At 64.8% G+C, this 21,976-nt stretch overlaps 1 protein-coding gene and 1 long non-coding RNA gene across 11 annotated transcripts in view; one reads left to right on the top strand and one right to left on the bottom strand.

Annotated features, from left to right (window-relative positions):
• Positions 1–14,498: 14,498 nt before the first annotated feature.
• Positions 14,499–20,339, bottom strand: LOC120583713 (uncharacterized). The gene is made up of 2 exons (XR_005647853.1): positions 16,657–20,339; positions 14,499–15,264 (listed from the first exon to the last, which is right to left on the bottom strand). It is a non-coding gene; the product is annotated as an uncharacterized LOC120583713 (long non-coding RNA).
• Positions 20,340–20,388: 49 nt separating this feature from the next.
• Positions 20,389–21,976, top strand: part of TCF3 (transcription factor 3) — a 33,835-nt gene continuing 32,247 nt past the window's right edge. For 2 of the 10 annotated variants that reach the window (XM_039839110.1, XM_039839112.1), the window contains exon 1: positions 20,391–20,658. The gene's annotated coding sequence lies outside the window, so the exon portion shown is untranslated. Of the gene's footprint in view, positions 20,659–21,976 lie in introns of all 10 variants that reach the window. The other 8 variants (XM_039839105.1, XM_039839103.1, XM_039839109.1 and 5 more) reach the window with 6 other exon arrangements.

Genomic DNA, 21,976 nt, shown 5'->3' with positions numbered 1-21,976 from the left:
CGAGGGGCTGGGGGGAGGGCACAGAGCTTTTACAAAAGTGGGGCCCCCATGGGAGACCCCACGAGTGAGGCACAGGGTCTGACCCTCCCCCCACCTCCCCTACCTGCCAGGCGAGACCCATCTGGATTTTCAGCAGGGGATGGGTCTGCCCTGGGAGTCACGGTGCAAAGCCATGTTCCTTCTGTTCCTATCGGTGCCTTCACCCCAATACTGAGGCAGGGGTGCCCCCTCATCCCAGCCCCCCAATTTGCTCCCCAGGTGTTCTTCCTGTGGTGACTTGGGACAGGTAGAGACTCAGGTGAGTCAACACAAAACAAAGAGAACTTTCCTGCCTCCTGGGGAGCCCGGGTGGGGCCCCAGCCACGTGCAAGCAGCAGCTGGTCAGGTCAGCCTGGAGCATGGGGTGGCCATCCCAGACATCGAGGCGGCTCTGACGCCCCAGGGCTGCCAACCGAGAGAGATACCTGGGCCAAGTGTGTTTCCTGGGCAGGGGACCCAGAGATACCCCACTTTGGAGGGGCTGCTGGTGTTCGGCATGGCTGTTGGGCTGTCAGGTAGGAGAGGGCTCGGGTCCCAGCGTCACCCCCTCCCCGAACAGTGGGTGGGGCACAGCCAAAGTGGGTGTGAATCCTGGATTCAAGGGTTGTCAGCCCAGAACTGGGGGTGATTTACCTGGGGTGGACCAGATGACAAGTCACAGGGGTGAGGGACGGGAAGGGTGCACCCAAGGCGAGAGAAGGATGGAGGCGCCTGGGGTGGGGAGCAGAGGGTCCGGGGTGGCCTGGGGCCGGGGGACTGTCTGTGGCCCGCCAAGCCCCCTGCCCACAGCGGCCTGCACTTCTTGCTCAGACAGACGCCTTCCTGAGCCGGTGGGGGGAGCATTTCTGAGAAGGCAAAGCCGTCCCTCAGGGTCTCGGGGTTTCTGAGAACTGTCTCCACCCCTTCTCAGAATTGCCTCCCCAGACCCATCCCTGGGCCCAGCCTGACACATCTCAAACCACCCTCCGCAGGGCCCCGGGAGGGGGTGAGCTCCCCATCCCTCTGGGGGGGTGTAAGCCGGCATGCAGGGCGGGGCGGGCCGGGGAAGAAGGCTCCTCGGGGCAGATGAGGGTCTCTCCCCAGCTCTGGCGGGGGCTTCACCGTCAGCTGTAGCCATTTCGGATCTGGGGAAACCGAGGTTCAGAGGCAGGGAGACTCACTGCAAGCCAGTCACATGAATTCGGAGGGGCGCCCAGTCGCCAAAAGGAAAGGGGGGATCCTCTCCCCGGAGCCCCTCCCCGCCTTCCTGCCACCCTGCCACATCCAGGCTCTGGGGACACACCCAGGAGTCGGGGCTCCAGCCGCCCCTGTAGGAGGCGAGGTACCAACGGGGCAGCAGGCATTAACTCACGTCACCCACAAAAACCTCGTTTCTGGCTCCCAGGCCTGGCCTTGATGCTTCGGAACTGTGCTTTTTGTCACAAGTCACCCCCATTTCACAAATGGGGTAAACCGAGGCCCCAAGAAGCCCCATGGGATGAAGACGCAGGGTGGTGCATTTGCAGAAGACCCCGCTAGCAACTCCAGCGTGGTCTTCATGGGGGTAAGCGGAGGCCAGCTGGTGGGGGGCGGGGGGCAGGCCGCCAGACACGGTGGACAGAGAGCGGGGTTCGGATCCCTGCTTACAGGCTGGGTGGGCCAAAAGAAATGTGTTTTATGAATAAGAATTCCAGGCGGCTGGAGCCACCAGATGCAGGAGGCCTGGCAGGCTGGACTTGGAGGGGGTGCGGGGTGAAAGGCTGGGGCAGAAGGGAACGGACCATCTGTGCCTCCTCCCCCGCCAGCAGGGGGCGGGATTCCTCAAACCCCCTTTATAGTCCGTCCCAGATCTGGCCGCTGCTCCTGCTGTCTGCACCCCCAGAGTCCGCGGCGCCCCCCCACTCCCGCCTGGGCCTCGGTCACGCACCTCCTCTTCCCTTCCCTCCTGCCTTGGGCTGCCTGTCCCCCATGCGGCGTCCGAAGCGACTTTTCCAAATTAAAATTGCATCGTGCCGCCCTCAACACACACGTGCCAGAAGCCCCCACGGCTGCTTCCTTCTCAGCAACACCCAGACTTTCCCACCGGTCTTTGAGGCTCTTCTGCTCCCCAGACCCTGCCAAACTTCCTTGCGGGTTATGTCGCAGGGCCTTTGCAGTGTCCTCTCACCAAGCCAGCTCCCCGTCCTCCAGAGCCCCCGCCCTGGCGATCGGCGCAGCCCCCCAAGCAGGCCCTCCAACGCCCCTTCAGGCTCCTCCCCCAGCCCTGGGTCCCCCGCCTCGGGACCCGGTCTGCTCCCCTGGCGGGAGTCGTGTTCAGTTCTATCTGCCACCAGCCTCGGGGACCTTGAGACAGGTCTCGCGGGTCTCAATTTTATCCAAATCCCCTACCCGGGTGAGAGGGTATTTGCTACCTGCGCCCTGGGCCTCAAACGGGGAGACACTGCCCACTCCATACCTAGGCCGAAGCCACGCCCCTCTGGGAAAGCCAGGCCCGAGACCACGCCTACGTAAAAAATTCGGTGCAGGCCACGCCCACACAGGCCATGCCCCCAGGGCTCTACCCTTTGCCCAAGGTGTCACCCCAAAACCTTTCCCTCGACTCCGGAACGGTTCCAGGGTGGAGCCTTTCTGGAGCTTCTTCATACCCCCTCACTCGCCACCCCCTCGTGGTGACATCAGTTTGCCCTCGGCCACCCCTCCCCTCAGCCCTTCCTCCTCCAGGGCTCCGCCCAGTGCCCCCGCCTCCAGGACGCCCTCCGTGAACCCCGCTTGCACGGGTTTCTAATTAGACGTTCATTTGTCTCTACCGCGGAGAGGCCATGCCCCATGTGGTCCCCAGGCCAGGTGTGGGTGCTCGCGAGGTACTCACAGGACCTTTATGTAGACATGCAGTAATGATGGGGCTCCCGGAGCCCTCCGCCTGGCCCCCTGGCCCAGGGTGGGCAAGGGCGTGCCAGGCGGGGCTTGTCCAGGGTGGCCTGAGCTGTCTGCAGCCTCCATCTCCCGGGGTCCCCCACCCTGTGCAAGCCCACTGACTCCCAAAGACTTAGGGTGTGCCTTTCCCTTGGCAGATTTTGGGGTGCAGGGCCTTCTGGGGACTCTCTGCCCCTCCTGGCCCCTCCCCAGGTGACCACCCGCAAAACCCCAGTCCTCGGAGCCCGAGGCCCCTGGGGACGCGCTTAAAGGAACTTCTGCGGCTCCTTCGGAGGAAGGACAAAGGACCTCGTGGCCGCATGCAGGCCGCTCCCCCGGATTAACTGGGGGTGATACTCAGCACCGGGCTGGCCCTTCTTCCTCTCCAGACTCTGGGCCGACCTCACCTCATCTGAGCATCGCCCTATTTCACAGAGGTGGAAACTGAAGCTCAGCGCACTGCCCCGCCCACCCGCTCACCCCGCTCCGGCTGCCTGGGCCTGGTTGGGGAAGATAAAGCCGTGAGCCCTTGTCGGTCTGAGCTGGACAATTCCTCGCCGCTGTCCAGCTGCCCATCGATCGGCGTCCAGCCTCCGTGGCCGGCCACGGCTAATTTATGTGGGACCGGAGAACACTAATTAAGTCTGTTTAACAGGAAGTTAACTTTAATGCCCCGGCTGCCCGCTTCCCACACTGTCAGAGCTGCCGGAAGGTTCTGTGGGCGGTGGGGAGACCCAGACGTGAGACGTGTGGGTGTCTCCCCGTGGACCAGCCAGAGTCAGGCCAGGTCGGCCACACACCGAGCCACCAAGCCCGGCTCCCACGAGCGTCGGCAGCCTCCAGCTGTGCAGAAAGGTGCAGGGGACCCTCTTTCACGCACAGAGGAGCTGGGCTGGCTGGGGAGGCTGCCCCCCGCTGTGTGCGGACGGGAGGCGGGCAGGACGGCTACCTGCACTGGGCGCCAGTTCTGGCCTCGGCGTGACGTCGCCTCTGAGAGAGAGCGCAAAGGCTGGCCCGTGGCAGGTGCTGTGTGTGCTCACCCCGTTAGATTCTCAGGGGGGCTCTCGCTCCCATCGGCACCTGAGTGGTCATAAATCTAGAGGCCAAACCGGGGCACGCGCCTCAGCCTTCCCTGCCTGAAACCGTGGTTCCCCGGCACCTCCGGCAAGAGCACAGGATCTTGAACGGGCCCCGAGCCTCTCTCGCTGTCCCCAGCGCCGAGTGGGATGTCTAAGGCTGCCCTTCCACACCTCGGAGCCTTGGCAGGTGCCGGTCCCTCTGCCAGGAATTCCGGGGTAGGGAGGCACACGCCCCGGAGTGGTCCCTGCCATGGGTGGAGGATGGGCACCTGTCCCTCGGTTTCACGGAGGGACGTGGGCCCCTCACCTTCAAGGCCTCCAGAAGCAGACTCGGAGGAAGCACCTGTGCTCATGGCACAGGCCGCTGTAGCTGCAGTGAAATGACAGGGACCAAGGGGCTGAGACCCGGGGCCCCGAAGTGTCTGCTGCAGGAAGGGGGAGGCACTGGCCGAGCGCCACCTGTGCGTGTGCTCGGGGACGGGCAGAGTCCCTCTCCTCACCCAGGTGAGGAAATGACGGTCCCAGGTGAGAAGCGTGTTGGGGGCCCTTGGATGAGGGGGGCCGGGGAGGCCCGTGGAGACAGAAGAGCTGGGGATCCCCGCGGGGCATGGGGGTCATGGGAGGCTCTTATGCAAGGGGATGGGATCCGATTATTGTTCTTAAGTGTCACCATGGACAAACCCGCCAAGCAGAGAGGCATGGCTCGGGGACAGAGAAAGCCAGCCTTCGGGGCAGCAGGAAGGGGAGGGGGCAGTGAGCGGGGCCGAGCGTCCTGGGGCTCAGTCCGAGTCCCTCCACCCTCTTGATTGACCACCGCGGGGTCTCCAGGCCAGTCCCCTCCTGCTCTGGCCTCGGTATCCCCACCAGCCCAGCAGGGCATTGGCCCAGCCCGACCTGCAAGGATGTTTCACCCAAACCCTGGAGACCCCGGCCGGCCTGAGCCCGGCCCCGCCGGCCCCCCTCCCAGGCAACATCTTCATTACAGAGCCGAGTTGTTTAAATAAATGAATTAATATTGACGAACCATCAGTGCCCTAATAAATGATCAGTTAAGGCACACATACATCACGCTGCGGAAACGCCAGAGCCCTTAATTACTGCTTCGGAGGGGCCGGCAGGGCCGCGGCCACTGGCCGACACCCCTTCCCAGCCCGGACCCCTTCCCGGCCGCCCCGCTCCCCACCCCGGGGCCTCAGGGGCTGGGAGGAAGGCAGCCTGGCCTGTCCAAGCATCCAGGTCGCCTGCTGGTCGTGTGGTCTGCCTCAGCCTCGTCCCAGCCTCCCTGCCCCCCTGCCCCAGCCCCCCTGCCTGCCCTGACAGCCTTGGCCAAGCCAGTTCCCTTCCTTGCCCCTCCTCACCCCTAAATCCTGGGGCTCCCCAGCGCTGGGCCCCCACCAGGCCCCTGGTATCATAGCCTCCCCCCTCCTCCCCACATCCTGCTATTTTGGGGCCTTACATCCTCTCCCCTCTGGGCGCAGGTGTTCCTGCTCCCCCAGCCTGCAGCAGCTCTGCGGGCACCGGGGTGGGACTTGGGATGGATTTGGAGGGAGCCTGGGGGAGCCTGGGGGAAACCAGAGGCACCCGGGAAGGCATTTGGAGGGGCCCGGGGGGATCCACCAGGTGGGGATGGTCCAAACCCAAGCCCTTGACTGGTGGTGTCTCTGCCACCCTCAGGGGCTGCAGGAAGGACACCCAGGCTCCAGGGGCCCTCGGCCCTCCTCTGCACCCCGTCCTGTCTGTCCTCAGTTTCCCTAGCAGCCGTGAGGGTTCCCAGCCCCAGCTGTGGGGACTGGGCAGAAGGAAGGTGAGGCCTGGAGGATGGTGGTTCTCGCCTCTCCCCGCATCCAAGCGTCCACCCACCATGGACGCCTGGGCCTTAAGGAGCCCTGGGCTGGGGAGACAGGGCCAGACAGAGACTCACCAGCCTGCATGCGGGTCAGGACTGGGCCTGAGGGAGGGTTGGGTCCTGCATGTCCCTTCTCAGCTGCCCAATGACCCAGCCCTTTGGGAGTCCCCAGCCCCCCCTCCGCCTGACTGCAGTGGGGTGACAGGGCAGGGGGCCAGCCAAGGCTTCACGATGGCACTGCCGATCCTGCTCTGGCAGGGCGGAGGGGCGGAGCAGTGTCCATGGAGCTCCTGAAGTCTGTGGGCGGCAGCCCCCCTCCCCAGGCTCTTCACGGCTGGGGAGGCAGGGGGCACCTGGAGTCACAGCTAATGGCTGCTGAGAGGGGCTGGGGAGGGGGCAGAGGAGCTGAGAAGTGGGGAGAGATGCAGCTAAGGACACAGGAGAGAGACAGAGGCAGAGGGGGAGAGAGGCAGAGAGACAGGGAGGGGCAGGGTGAGGGTGCAGAGCTGTGGGAGGGGCATGCAGGCGGGGCTCTCAGGGGAGCCCCAAGCCGGGGTGTGCGGGGGAAGCTCTGGGAGGACATAGGGGCCCCTCCCAAAGGGAAGCCCTAGGCTCGGCCCCCACACAGGGTGTGCCCAGGCAGTTCCTCTCATCAACACTGTGGAGCCCTCGCTCTGCATCTATTAAGCTCCTGCTGTGTGCAGGGCCCTTCAGGCTGGCTGAGCCGGCTGGACTGGGGTCCTCCCTGGACCTCCGCTCTACTGAGACCCCTTGCCCTCGCCCCCCTCAATGGGCAGGTCCCTTCCCTTCCATGCAGGTGGCCCCTGGTGAAGCACCCCTGGCTGGCCGGCCATACTGTGTGGTTGTGGCCCAAAGCTGGCTCCTCTCCAGCTTTCGCCTGCAGCTGCCTTCTGGCTCCACCTGGAAGCTCTGGGAGACGCCCGGTCCCTCCCTGGTTCTGTGCCTCAGTTTCCCCGCATTCGGGCCGTCGGAAATAGGTGACCAAGCCCTTCTCCTCAAAGGTAGCCGCAGGGTAAGACAGACGGGCTCAGGTTTAAAATCTCACCTTCTAGGCTCTGTGAACAAGGCCCCAAACGATCCCGAGCCTCAGTTTCTCCCTTTGCAGACCAGGTCAGTCCTACCTCCTGCCTCACAGGGCTGTCAAGGGGGTGAAGGAGGTAGCCGAGGCATACAGCTGGCACTCCATAAATGTTGGGAATGACTGAACAATGGGGCGTTTGCGGGACGACCAGGCTGGGAGGGTGATTGAGAGTGGAAGTCCAGTCTGAGCCGCTGCGATTTAATTTACTGCTACCACCATTATTGCTAAGTACTATTGTTTAGTCAATCGACAAACGCTCACTGTGGGAGCATCTGGAACAGGGCATCTGAGAATGCATCTGGGGTGAGTGTGGGTGGCCACCCGAATCAGCTGCTGCGGTGCATCCCCACGTGTGCTCTGGCGAGGGCAGGCGGGGTCCGGGGCTGTGCACACACCAGGTTCTCAAGCGACTGTCGGCGCGTGCGTGGTGGTGGCCGTCTGTGCCGAGCGGGAGGCGAGCTGGTCCTGTGCGCCCCCGCATCCAAGCGCGGGGGGCCAGGCCTGGATAAGTGCAGCTTTCCCAATGCTTCAGAAATTGGGGGTAGAAGGGGCACCCCGAGCCCCCCAACCTCCGGTGGCCCATCCTTTCTTCCCACTCACCACCTCTGCAGCCCACCCCTCGGGGCTAGATCTGCCTTCAGCCCTGCCCCCTCTTACCAAGCACCCCCCAGAGGCCTTTGCGCGTGCAGAACGGGGGTAGGTCGGTGGGAGGGCTGGGCCTCCCCAAAACCAGTTCCTTCCCTTCCCTTCTCTAGTGACTCCACCAGGAAGGCTCCCCAGGAATAAGCGGGGAGTCTGCGCGTTCTGGCTCAGCCCCTCTGGCTCGCCCGAGCTGGGCCTCAGTTTCCCCATCTGTGTAACGTGACATAGCCGCCCCTGCCCAGGTGCGGGGGTGGCTAGAGACAGCCCCCTGGAGGCCTCGCGGGACAGCTGGGCCAGGCGCGAGCCGCAGGCCTTCGTTGTTTGTAATAAGAACGATAATAATACTTGATTATGTTTCTCTGCGCAGCGGCCTCGGGGTGACTGCGCCCCGCCCAGGCGCGCGCCCGCGAGGCGCTCCCTAGATGCGGCGGGACAAACGCATCTTCCTGGCTGCACGTCGCCCCTCTCCGCGTCTCCGATTCCGAATTCACACAATGGGGGGCAGGGCGGGGATGCACCCCCTCTCCCGGGAGCACCGGGCCGGCGGCACCGGGGGATCCCCCAGGAGCGAGCCCCCCGCGACCCCGGCCCCGCGCCCTTGGGGAGCCGTTTACAAGAAGCCGCGCGCTTCCCCCGCGGCCCCCGCCAGGCGGCCGTTCCCAGCCCGGTAATCTAATCGCGTTTCCAAGGCTGCGATCGATAACCCCCAGGCGGCGCCCGAACGAGGCTCTTAAAGGGCCGGCAGCCCAGCCCGGGCCGGCGGGAGGGGGGCCCTCCCGAGTCGGGACCGGACCCCAGCTCAATGCTGAGGAAAGCCAGGCGCCCCGCATCAGCACAGCCGGGGCGCTGCCCCCGCTCCGCGGCGTGACCTCTCTGAACTGCAGGTCCTGTCTGCGAAAGGGGCCGCAGGAGGCTTCTCCACATCTTCATCCGCCCCCGTTGGGGAAACTGAGGCTGGGAAAGGGGAGAGGGCAGCCCAGGGGCCTTCTGTACCCTGCTGTGCCCTCCCCTCCACCCCTAGAGACCCCACTCAGGCCCCGAGGTCCCTGTGCATCCCGTCCCGGGCCCAGGCTACCTGTCCTGGGATCTATCTATACAAACCCGCTTGGCGATCCATGTGCTTGCAGGCCCGGCTCACGGACCTGGGTGGGAAAGGTGGCCTGCAGCCCCCACCCCTCAGGCTGCCATGCTGAGCTGTCCCCACCAGGCCACCAACCAGGGAGAGAGCGTTGGGAAAACCTCCAAAGGAGAAGGAGCCGGGGTGGCGCCCAGCTCAGGCCTAGACGGCGGACTTGGCGTCCGATGTGCTGTGGCCGCAGCCCTGACCGGTGCCTGGCCGGGTGGCCTTGTCATCTGCTGTCAGTTGGGGACGAGGACTCAGCCTTCCTCCTGGAGGGTGGGGAACTGTGCCTCACACACAGCGACTGAGGTCCAGGAGGGTCATACGGCCTGTATGTGCCTGGGGCTCACTTGACCTCTGACCCTGCTCACCTCACCCCCAGAGACCCTCTCACCCTCTCCGAGTCTCACCACGCTGCTGTGGCCGGGGGACCCCGGTCCTAACCCCATGGTGTTTCCCCTAGCCCAGACACCCAGGCCTGACCCCACTTCCTTGTCACCTTCCGGGGCCAGGGGTCGGGGCTGCAGGGGTGAGAGGAGGTCGATTCAGTAGCTGACCCCATGGCCACCGTTGCCAGGAGATGGCCCATGGGGACCGCGAGGGGGGGGCGGAGGGAGTGGCCAGAGCCAGGGGGTGACAGAGGGTCTGAGTGGAAGGAGAGAGAGGGCGGGAAGGAGGGGAGACAGGGTCGGAAGGAAGGACAGAGGGGTAGTCACATCAGAGTCTCCTGGGGAGCTGGTCAGCGACACAAACAGCATGAGTGGCACCCGGGAACAAGCATTCACCCATCCCCAGAGGCCCACCTTTGAGGAACCACTGATGACAGGCTCCTGACTGCAGAGTGGGCCCGGGCCACCCGAGGCCACCTGGCAGGACTGGTGGCCTCTCGTCTGCTCATGCCCAGAAGACCAGGGAAGGTGTCCAGAAGAGGGCCCTGCCCTGTAGGACGAAGAGGAGTTTGCGGGGTGGGGGGAACAGCGACATGTCCCCTGGCCCTGGGAGTGGAGAGGCAGGGGTAGTGGGTGAGGGGAACAGGGAGGGTCCCGGCGGGGCTGGCAGGAAGCTCTGGGGCTGGCTGGCTGTGGCTGCATTGTCGGGGCCAGGCCTGGGTCCCCACGATCGCGGGGGCCACTGGGCTCATCCTTCTGCCAGCGGGACCTCTGAGCTGTGCTGTGTACTGGGTGCCACTGGGCGTCAGACATGGAGGGACACTTCCCAGAGCGCAGGTCTTCATGGGGGGCCAGGCAGCAGTCCAGATCCAGACTGGGGGAACGAAGGAAACGGGGTCGGGGAGAGGATCACAGGGGTACAGCACTGCCCAGAGGTGACACTGAGCCTGAACGGGTACATGTGTGGACATGCACAAACACGCCAGAGCAGGAGGACACGTTTGCTGGGACATGTGCATATGTGAATACACAGGCCCACACGGGAGACCGTGCACGTGTAACCATGCCTGACGGAGGGCACGTGACCAGATCAAAGCCCAAGGAGACGTGGATGCGTGGGCGGGCCTGGCGCATGTGCACATGTGTGAACAAACACGCCCCACGCGTTCAAACACACAAATATGTACGAACATACCAGGGACGGGTACACGTGTAAACACACCTGAGCACCCTGTACCCAAGCCAATGTCTGTTGCAGCATGTGTGCACCACCCAGAAACATGCCAGAACACATGTAAACGTAAACACATGCGCGCACGAACATGCTGGAGTACACAAGAGCGCAGAGCATGCAGGAGGCCGCCCGGGTGCACGTGAGCTCACGTGTGTGTGTCGGTAAGCCTGAGTGCGTGAGCCCTGGCGAACGCAAGACTGAGCTACGTACATGCACCAGCACATTGTGGTACACGTGGACTTGCGTGCGCACGTGCCCGAGCCCAGATGCGCCGCGTACACGCCCAAGCCGGCCGGAGCACACGCGCGCGCTCAGGCACTCACGCGGAGCACGGGCACGCGCGTGCGCAGATCGGAACGGCGCGAGGCGAGCGCCCCCGCATTTCTGGGCGCCGAGCGCCCTCTGGTGGACGTCGGCCGCGGTGCGGACTGCGCTGCACGTTCGTCCCCGCGAGCGCAATGGAAAGTCCGGGTCTGGGCAGACCCGTCTCCGACCAGGTCAGGCCCGGGGTCAGTGTGGGCGTCAAGTGGTTACATTAGGGTGAGAAGGGGACAGGAGGGTCCACAGGGGTCAACACAGGGTCAAGATGGGGCAGCCGGATGGGGCCCCCACTTCTTTCCTCACCATCCAGGCCCCTACATCCCGCCCGTTGGCGCCTGCGCGCTGAGGTCCGGGGGAGTCTGGCTGGCTCTATATCCCCCCGCCCGGGGGCTTCCTGGGGGTCCCCTTGCGCAGGGTGTGCTCCCTGGTGCGGAGCCTCCAAGAAGACCCGCGGCCTCTCTCCGGAGCGCCACCAGGTGGCAGCACGCGCCCAGGTGCGCACCTCGGGTCGTTGGGAGGGGAGGGCTCTGGGAGAGGCCTGCGTGATGCAGAGCCCTGGCCTCGCCGCTCTGTCCCCATTTGCCAGCTTCGCGATGAGGACGTGGAGGGGAGAGGACTGGACACATGCGTGGTGCGGAGTGGCATTGAGAGCCTCTAGGGAGAGGTGACCTTTCAGGAAAAGGACGAGCACGTGGGGTGGGCGCCAGGCGTGGGGGCGGGAAGGGGTTGGAGCGGCCCGGGTTCCGGCCAGGACGCAGGAGGCGGTGTTGATTGCACCGTTTGGAGTCTGTGACAAAGCTGAAGGTTTGAGGACAGATTCTGATCCTAAATTCTCAACTTTATCAGTATGGGATGCTCAAGAATGGAACCACTTGTAGAAAATTCCAGAATCCCAGATCCCTGGTCGATGCCTCAATTGCAAAAGCAAAAACACTGTTGTCCCCTGGGGGTGGGGTGCCCTGTGACCCGAGGGGCGCCCTGTGACCCGAGGGATCCTATACCCCCAGACCCTGCGAGAAAGGCCCTGTCCTCACCCCCTCGAAAGCTCGGAGTTTCTGTGCCTTTAAAATAATGCAGCAAAATTAACAGCTCTGCTATCATTAATATGCAAAAATGCAAATCAGGGGAGATTAAGCTGCAGCCCCCCCGAGGATTTTTCTGCAGTGCTGGATTCTACTGTCAGAGTGCTTCGGTGGATTGACGTTCCGGCAGGGGTTGGGGGATATGGATATGGGGGTGAGGGTTCTGGGAGGGGTGCCCAGCTCGGGGTCCCCACAGTGCCCTCCTCACTGCTCGCAACACCCCCCTAAAGGCCTGGCCTCAGGGGCCTGAGTCGGGGAGCAGTGGCAAGGTTCAGCCAGGCTGGCTTGCTGTGGGACCTGGGGTGGGGCCCCAGAACTTGGCTGAGGATTCTCATGTCACAGAGTGGGCCCAGTGCCCAGCCCCAGAGCCACAGGGCGGGCGTGGTGGGCCAGCCTGAGGGCCCGCTGGTGCCTATGCCACGCCCAGCAGGGCCAGGCCCCGAGGGACACCGCAGCACTCCACAGACTAGAAACAGGCTCTCGAGGCGATAGGACGTGCTTGGGGTCCCCCAGCCCGTCAGAGGCATCTCCCAGGCTCCCCGTCTGGAGAGGGACAGAGTCCACGGGGCAGGGGGTCCGAGGCAGGGCCCGTCCTGGCGGGCAGGTGAAGGCGAGTGGGATTTTAATATCACAGAATGGGCCCAGGCCCCAGCCCCAGCGGAGGCGAAGTTTGAGGAGGGGAGATAGAGACAGAGGATGACGGAGAGGGACACAGACGGACGGAGGGAGATGGAGAGGGATGAGGACAGAGAGACAGAGCCAGCCCCAGCACTGCCCTCCCGGCAGACAGAGGCTCCGAGCTGGCCCAGGGCCAGCTGCCAGCTGCTGCCTCCCTCCCTCCCTGCCCGCTCCTCCTCCCTCCCGCACTCGGGGTGGGGGCTGGGTCTGCGAGGAGCCCCAGCTGCTGCTGTCACACACGGGCCTCCAGGCTCGCTTGGTGGCCCCGCCAGCTGCATGGGGCTTCTCCACTCCCTGGGCTGGAGGACACGCCTCTGCCCGGGCTGGGCTTCTGGGCGCACGAGCATAGGACGGGCCTCACCTCGGAGCCTCACCTGCGAAATGGGACTGCAGTCCCATCCGCTTCCTCCGGCCGTTACGTGTCCCCTGCGCACCGGGCCTGGGCTGGGCACCGGGAACTCGGGGGCGGGTGGGCCAGCCCAGAGAGTGTCCTCGTGGGACTGGAGCGGGGCCGCTGAAGGAGCAGGTCCACTGGTTGTGGGCACTGATGGGTGCGAGGCGGAAGGTGACAAACCAGCCTGACGGGCGGGAGAATGAGGGTGGGCGGGTGTTGCTGGCAGAGGGACTGGCCCTGGGGTCACGGTGGGACAGGTGTCCGAGGAGCAGTGAGGAGGAGCCAGTGTGGCCGGGGTGAGGCCAGGCTGGAGAGCACATGGGTGTGCTTCGTGCCTCCAATTGCCCCCTCTGCCCGGCTTCCATCTTTCCCTCTGGGCCTGCCCGGACCCCAGGCCTGACTCAAGGTGTCTGGCCAGCTCCGGGGCCTCCCTCGGCCCCAGGATCGCCCACGGAGCCGAGCCGTGGGCCGGGAAGCAGCAGGAGCTGGTGGGTGAATGTCTTGTTCTTCCCTGTACCTGTTCTGCAGCCTCATGGTGGGGGCGGGGAACGGAGAGGTCACACGCTGGCCTGGGACCCAGGGCTCTGCCCTGCCGCGGCGCCCACTGGGGGTGGAGGGAGCCAAGAGGCAGTAAAGGGGCCAAGAAAGCAGAGCTGGGGGACTTAGAGGGCTTGGAGGCGGGGCCTCGACACAAATGGGGAAACTGAGGCCAGCCACCTTCACAGGGCAGGCTCCCTCACCCAGTTCCTTCCGGCTGTGTGCGGGGCGTCCCTGCCCTCTGGGAAGGGGCTGCCCCTCCTTCCACCCTCAGCACCTGCCTGGACCGGGCGACCTGGCCTTGACCCCGGTGGGTGTTGTCACAGGTCCCCTTTAACTGATGAGGACTCGGCCCTGAGTGGGGGCGTGACCACACGGGACTCCGCAGTGGGGGGCCTCCCCGTTACCCGGGGGGGGGTTCCCCCAGAAGACCCCAGGGCAGCTGGAAGCCTGCCCCGTCCTGGGAACCCCGGGCGAGCATGTTGGGGACCCCCCCAGTGGAAAGCCACCCCGCCATCACGTAGCCCTGAAGCGTCACATGGCTTCAGCATGGAGTTGAAAACCTAAACTTTCTTTTAATTTAAAAAAATAGCACCCCCCACACACACACATACACACAGGACGCTAATCCCGCCTCTTAATTATAAATATAAAGAAAGAACTGAAAGTCCTCCCCAGAGTAACCGCCGAAGCCTCGGGCACTTCCTCATGCACCTTTTTCAAGGAGCCTCTTCCTCTACAAAAAAAAAAAAACACACACACACATGCGGTCCCCAACGGCACGTGGGGCTCCAGCCTGCACCGTCCCGCACGGCCTTGCTCAGCGCTCCGTGCCCACCCCTCCGCTCTGAGGCGGGGCCCCCGGGGTCCGCGCCGGCCAGGGCCGCTCAGGCGCCCCCTTCCGCCCGACGCGGCTGTCGCCAGCATCTGCCGCCATAAACCGCGTTGGAACGCCAGGCCGGCTCCGGCTGCCACTTGGGTCAGACTCACGTGTGTGAGCCCCGGAACTGGACGGGCGTTCAAAGGGACGCAGCGTTTCCTGATCGTCACAAGCACCCCCCAGCGGTCTCCACTCCCACCTTCACCGTCGCGAGAGGTGACCGATCTTTTTACTGTTTTGCCAACTCTAAGGACAAAAGGTGGTTTCTCGTTCGCGAGTCTATTTGCATTTATTTCACCACGAGGGACTAAGCTTCGTTTTCTGTCTTTCCAGTGGCCGTTTGTATTTCTTCTTGCGTGAACCAATTGTTCATTTCTGTGTGATGGTTTCTCTTATTGATTTTTAGGGACTCTTTGTATAGGGAGGATACAAATCCTTCCGTTACGACGTAACAAATATTTTCTCCCCAGATGTCACACCTCATCTGTGGGTCTGTTATATAATTCAGAAATGTTTTGCTTCTATGTGGTTAAATTCGAAGATTTTCCTCTTTCTGTAGCTCTGGGCTTTGTGTCTCTTTCGTTCCCAAAGCGGGCGAGCAAGCGGGTTGGGGGGGGCGGGGCAAGGCCAGCCTTTCAGAGACCCTTCCGATTCCAGTGGCACAGGATGCTCGGCCAAGTTCAGGCACCTCCCACTCCCAGATCCTGCTTCACACACTCTCCCCAGCGGCCATTCCAAAGCCGCCGTACACACGAGGACCTGTGGGGGCCAGTCCTGCCCCAGGCCTCTCGGTGACCTATTTATGCCACTTATTTTCTCTCCAAATCAAGCCCCCGACAGGAGGGAGCGCGTGGGGTTGGTTCGGCCTCTGTGGGCCTCCGTTTGCTCTTCTGGAAACGGTGCCAGCCGCGGCCCCTTACTCGCTGGTGCGAAAAATCTCAGGAGATCCACAAAAACCGTGTCGTAAAAGCTGTGTCACAGTGCCAGGCACAAAGCCAGCGCCCAGGTGACCTCGTCGACATGTCCCTCCTGTAAAAGGCATAAACACCTACCCAGGGACCACCCATCCAGGTGGTCCGGGGACTAGAGCTCCCCCCTGAGGCCACTGCCCAGCGGTGTGGCTTTGGTTAAGTGGCTGCACCACTCTGTGCCTCAGTTTCCCCATCTGCCAAATGGTCACCATAACGGTCACTGCCTCACGGGGCCGGGGTGAGTTTCGGCGACATTCAAGCAGCGCACGTGGGCAGCTCTCGGGGCCCAGCCCCGGTTTCCAGAAGGGAAACCGAGGCCCTGAGGAGGCAGCCCCTGCCTGGGGTCGCACAGCCAGGACGGGGCGGAGCTGGGATTTGAACCCAGGTTGGTTGGGGACAGGATTCATGCGCCATTTCCTCCCCTAGACGCCCACCTCTCAGGTCCCTGCAAACCAGGAGGGTCCCTGGAGGAGGAAGTACCCAAGCCGAGGGCCCCAGGATGAGGCAGAGATAGCCAGGCATGGCCAGAAGGAGGGTGGCCGGGAGCGGAGCACTGGCCCGGGAAGCCACAGGTGTTTGGGGGACAAGGAGGGAAACCTGGGGGGCCGGGGAGGAGCACTGAACTGGGGTAGGGGGGAGGCCAAGGTGGGTGCAGGCTGCAGACAGGGTGGCCAAGACTGGGGCCAGGGCCACTAACTGCCCGGGGCTCTGTATGGTGCTTGGCATGTGTGGGCACGGCCGGGTGCCACCTCCGGCCTCTGCCCTCTCCGGGATCCCCGTCCCGGACATGACACCTGAGTCACACACCCTGGGGTGAGGGAGACGGCGTCGCCCTCCTGGCTCTTCCCCAGGACGCTGGGCAGACCCACACTCCTTACCCCAGGCCACCCTTCCCCCACTCCTGGGAGGCCGGGTGAACCCCATGTGGGAGCCCGGCGGCCTCTGGGCTCGATTTCCCCATCTGAACTGTGGGGGGATCCCCTCTTCCTCCTGGGTGGAGCTCGGGGGGGGTCTGGGGAAGCCTCAGGAGAACGGGGTCACTCCCAGTGCACCTGGAGTAGACAGGCACGTCCCCCGTTCCAATCTGGCGTGAGCAGGGGTCAGCGAGGCTGCCCCATGGGTGGCTGCGTGGGCAATGGCAATCCGGCCCGGCTCCCTGTCGCCTGCCCTTCCTGCCCCCCAGGGAACTGGGGCGAACAGTGCCCACAGGGGCAGGTGGGGAAGCGCCCCTTGTTTGCACAGGCTGCCCCGGAATGCAGCGGGACAAGCCCTGGGCGCCCCTGAGTCAGGAGCTGTGGGCGGCAGGCCAGGAGCGGGCAGGGCCAGCCTCGGCCGGTGGGGGGCGGTGAGCCCTGGGGAGACAGGGGGAGCTGGCAGGGGCCCCGGTGGCCAACTCTGCCCAGGTGAGGGGCATGGCCTGGGCTCGGGGTTCATTCCTTCCTTCACTCACCTCTTCCCGGCACACGGCCCCCCGTGGCCAGCCCCTTTCACCTCGTTTGTCAGTGGCCACAAGACGAGCCTGGCCAGAGAAGGGAGTCACTGTTAACGCACGCGGGTCCCCAGCCCCACCCTCGACGGTGATGACACTGATGGGGGCTGTGTCCTTGTCCCTATCCCAGGAGCAGGCGAGCCTTCGCTCCCCTCAAGCCCCTCCCGATCCACCTGGCTCATCGCCCCCTCGGCCAGCCGCCCCTCCCCCCCATCACCAGGCCATGCCCACGCGCAGCCACTGGGACCTTGCCCCTCTCCCGCCCCAGTCCCCGCGTGGCGCCCAGTGCCTTCTCCTTTAAGACCAGAACCCTCCCTGCGGCGTGTGAGGCCCCGCCCTCCGCCCTCGGCTGCCCTGCTTTTCATTCCTGGGGGACCCCAGGCTTCCTTGAGTCCACCCTGTGCGGCCCACCCCTGGGCTTTGCCCCTGTGGTTCCCCTGCCCAAGGGCTCCCCGCATGCCTCCTCCCGGTCACACCCCATGTCTCCGGGCCGGGGACCCATCCCTGGGCGGTCGGGGGACATGCATGGACACCCTCTGCACTTCTGTCTGACACCCTGATGACAGGAGGCACGAGGCTGGGGCTCCAGTCACCGTCAGAGCACCCCGCCAGCTCTCATGGCCCACCTGCTCCCCAAGACAAGTCTCAAGCGGAGGGGTAGGGGTCCCCTTCCCTCACGGTCACAGTCAGCACCCACCACAGCCAGCATCCCCTCCCTCGTTCTGGAGGAGACTAAGGCCTCCAGGGAAACCCCGACCCCAGGCCCAACCAGCAGGCCCTGGAGGAACCTCCCTCCTTCCCAGGGAGAATGAATGAATGAACGAATGAATGAATGGGCACCGACCCAGGCCGCTGGCCAGGCTGGGTCACGATGAGTGTGGACGTGTCAGGGTGAGGCCCCTCCACGGGGATGGGGGTCAAAGGGACCACGAAGCCCCCAACTGCGGAGGCGGCCGGCACCCCTATGGGAGCACACACTGGGCACTGGGGCAGTGAGGTGACGTGAGCCAGGGTCTGGCTGGAGTGATAAGCGCCCGCCGCAGCTTCTAAGTCGCAGGGAGGAGCTGGGTGGGGTGAAGGAGTGGCGGGGGGAGCATCTGTAAACACCCCAGGAGAAGGTACCCACTTCAGAGACCAATGAAAATGGATGTCGGGAGGGTAGCCCGAAGTCCCAAGTCCATGGACACGCTCCCTGTGGATAACAGTGGCCCGCCCGCCTACCCTGCCAGTCTCTGGGAGCTTCCACCTGCGTGCCATGCTCGGTCCCTGCTACCCCCGCCCCCCACACTCAGGGGTGCCAATCTGTCCCTGGCATTAGTTTTTCCAACCAGAAAGGAGGTTACCTCCCTCACCACAGGGTCCCCAGCCTGGGGCATGCACAGTAGGTGTGGCTGGGGTGGAGGGAGGAGGCAGCAGGTAAGGGAGGCAGGTTCCCCGCTCCTGCCTGCCCAGCCCGGGGCGCCCAGAGGAGAACAAAGGCCGCAGTCAGGCGGGCGGGGGCGGGCGGGCTGTGGGCCGCCCTGGAGGGCCCCTGGCACCAGCCGCTGGCTGCCTGTCCCTGTGCCCGGGCCCTGTAGGGTGCGCCTGGGCCTTGGGGCTGGGCAGAGGGGGCAGCCCAACAGGGGCCCCTACGGGCTGCTCCGCCCCATGACTCAGCCCCACACCAGGCCTCCCCAGGGACGACAATGGTGGCCTGTGGTGCTGGGAGGGCCTCCTGGCAGGTGTGAGCCCCGGGGTGGACTGGGCCTCAGTTTCCTCCTCTGGACAACGGGTTTAATCACCCAGGTTGAGGACCTGACAGCCAGGTGTGTAGATAGGAAGTGCCACGTTTGGGACAACAGGGAGAGCTCTGATGGGCCAGCTTGCTGTGGAGGGCGGGGACTGGACGGGCCACAAGCACCGCAGATGGACCCACACCCAGCATCAAGCCCGGCACACAGTCGGTGTCCAGTAATTGCACGGTCCCTGGATGGGCCGTTCCCCCACTTCATGGAGTGTGTCCAGGCCATCCCAGCAACACCAGCTCAAGTCCATGGTCTATACTCGACGTTGGGGGAGAGGGGCTGGCCCACTCTGAGTGAAGCTGGGGACCCCAAGAGGCCTGGGCCCCAGCATGGTCCTCCAGGAAACCCCCCAAGCTGGTGGGAAGCCAGAGCAGGTTGCAGACCTGTGGGGTCAGGGCTGGGCCACCAGGAAGGGCTAGGGGCCGAGGGGGCCGTCACTCCAGACTCCAGGGTCCATTAGTGGGGACAGGCCGAGGGGTGCAGGCCAAAGTTGTGGCCTCCCATTTTCCTGATGGGTAAACTGAGGCCCAGAGTGCAGCAAGAATTTGCCCAAGGTCACAATGAGGTGGGGAGGGATGAGGAACGCCAACCCAGGCCAGGCGCTGCACACCCCCTCCCCAGGCCTGGGCCCAGCAAGGGGTCAGGGTGAGGACCAGCCCCCTACAAGTGCAGCAGGAGGGGCTCGTGACTGTATTAAGAGCCCCTGCCTCTCCTTGGGGTCTTCTCCACTCCCACCTCCCCACGCGGACCCCGCAGTCTTCTTCCTTCCTTACAGCCCAGTTCCCTGTACTGTGGGGCTTTGGGAACCCTAAGTGGGGGTGGAAGCACCTCGCAGGCAGGGGTTAGGACAAACGTGCAGAGGTGAGAATGAGCCTGGCGGGTTCCAGAACAGCAAGGAGGCCCTTGTGGCCGGGACCTCATGGGCCAGGGGACGGTCGCCTCTTCCCAATCCTGAAAAGCAGTGTGGCTTTCTCTCTGGGGACACAGGGAGCCATGAAAGTGCGTTACTGAACTGATAATAATGATCATTCCCTTTCTAGAGGGCCCGTGGTTTTCTAAAGCTGAGGAGCCCCGTCTGTGAGGGCATAACTTTGTATCTAAGTGGAGACATCTCTGATGGAGACATCGCTGAGAACCTGTCCAAACCGAGGTCCAAAGTCCATGTTACGGATAGGGAAACTGAGACCCAGAGAGTCGGAGGCACAGCGCGGGTTCCACGCGGGGCTCTGTGGCAGTTAAACAGAGCTTGCCTCAGTTTCCCAGACTGTAAAATGGGTCTGATTCGTTCGCTCTAGGCCTGGGATGTCCGCTCGCGACACTAAGCACTGGGGCCAGCCCTAGGAACGCAGACACGACCAAACACAAGAAGGCCCGCGGGCGGCCACGCAAACCTGAGAATAAAGCTCCAAAGCCCACCCCCGCCGCTTCTCGCGGCCTCTCGCTGGCAGAGTCCCGCCTCTTTCTTCGCTGGACTGCAGGGGGCGTGAGAGAGGCGTGGCCTCATCACGAGTGGCCAACAGCCCCGCCAATCAGGATTTCCTGCCCTCCGATTGGCCACCGTCGCTCTGCCTTATCTTTCCATCTCACGGTCCTTACCCGCTCGCGTCATGGACGCTGTGCACCCCAGCCACGTGTGCCTCCGCGCTGGAAGATAGTCCCTGCCCTCTCCCCGCGCCGTTTGCCGACGGACCTCCGGGTCGCCCCCGCTGCCAGGCTCCGAGCTCCGCCGCGGCTCCCCAGTCGCCTTCTGCGGACGCGCGGGACGCCGACTCGCGGGCTGGGAGCGGCCCGCGCCAGCGGCCGCGGAGGGATCCACGGCAGCACCGGGCGGGGCGTGGGGCGGGGCGTGGGTGTGGCCTGGAGTGGGCGTGGCCGGCGGGCGGGGGGCGGAACATGTCTCCCGCCGCAGGAAGATGAGGCAGCGGCGGCGGCCGCGGGCGTAGCGGGCCGGACCGAGCCCACCGGACGCGGCGGCGGGCACCGCGGGCTCCGCACACGCCGCCTCCGCCAGCGCCCCGGCCGCGCACGCACGCCGCGGAGCGGGCACGCAGGGAGGGGCCAGGGCCACGCGCCGCGCCGCCCACGCGCGACCCTCGGGGCCGCCGGACGCCCCTTTGTCCGGGGGGGGGCCGTTCATGCACCGCCCCCCGCGCGCTGCGGGCCGGGCCTCGCTGAGCAGGTAACTGCGCCGGGACTCGGGGGACCGCGCGGCAGCGGGGGCCCTGCGTCTTTGTGCAAAGTTGCCCCGGGCCTCCCTCACGCCGCGGGGGCCGGGAAGTTGGGGCGGGGGCGGCGCTCGGCGGTGCGCCCCCCACCCCCGTGCGGGCTGAGCGCGGGGCGGCGGCGACCTGGACTCATTGTTCTCCAACTTTGCGCGCTGGGTGGGGGGGGTGCGGGCGACGTGGAGGGGTCGGCGCACGCGAGGCCCGCGCGCGCCCCCTCCCCGGCCGGGCTGGCACTTCGGGAAACTTTGCGAAGCCCCGGGCAGGGGCACGGGGGGCGCCCGAGGGGCAGCCCAACTTCGTGGCGGCGTCCCCGACCGCTGCGCGGGGGTCTCGGGGCGCCCCCTCCCCCGGGAGGGGCCCGGCCGGGCGCCGGAGTTTGGAGGGGGAGCGCGGGAGGGAGGGAGAGTCCTTTTGTCTGCGCGGGGAAGGTGCGGCCGCGCGGACGGCGGCCCAGGTTGAGGGGGCCGTAGGCTGGGGGCGGGGGTTGCGGAGAGAACATCTGCCCGCGTTAATGCGGGAGAAGCAGCGGGCGTCTCGGGGTCTCGAACAGAGCGGCGGCGGCGCCCCAGCCAGCGAGCCCGGCCGCGCCAAGCTCGCACCGGCTGCCGGGGTGGGGTGTTATTTCCGGGCCGCCTCCTTCCCCGAAAGGAAGACGCCCCGTGCCCCCCCCCTCTCACAGTGGTTCCAAATACCTTCCGAGTCCCCAAAAGTCTTTGTGACGCCCCAGAAGCCTTTTAACTCCCCTGTAAAAGCCCGCTTCAGCGCCCCCCCCGCCGAGTCTGTCTTAAAATCGGTTTCAACTACCCCACAAAAAAGTGCGGTTTCGTACTCAAAAAAGTCAGTTTCGTACGCCCTCCAAAAAAGAAAAAAAGTTCATGGGGGAGGGGGCGCGCAGGGGCATCCGTTTCACACCTCGTCTCTAGTTGGCAAACAAAGCGGGGATTTCTCCGCCTCTGAAGTTGGGTCTCCCTCGGCATCGGAACCCCCTCTCCCCGTGGCCGCCCCCGCCCCCACTTGGGGACCCGGAGAGGAAGGCGGAGGGGCTCCGCTGTCCGTCTCTAGGACGACAGACCTCTTTCTGGGGGTGGGAAGGAGTCTGGCAGGTGGATCCCCCACCCCCGTTCTAGAATGGAGCCCCCTGGGACCAAGCAAGGGACTCTGGTCTAGGGACCCCTTCCCCCCAGGGGCGGGAGGCAGGGGATGTTTTCGAAGTTGCTTAAAAATAATTCCCGGATACATCGTGACAATAAAACAACTTAGGCTTGTTTTTTT

The sequence above is a fragment of the Pteropus medius genome, unplaced genomic scaffold, assembly GCF_902729225.1.
Source record: "Pteropus medius unplaced genomic scaffold, Ma_sr-lr_union100, whole genome shotgun sequence".
In the NCBI taxonomy this organism is placed as follows: Eukaryota; Metazoa; Chordata; class Mammalia; order Chiroptera; family Pteropodidae; genus Pteropus; species Pteropus medius.
This window is presented reverse-complemented; position numbering and strand designations above follow the sequence as displayed.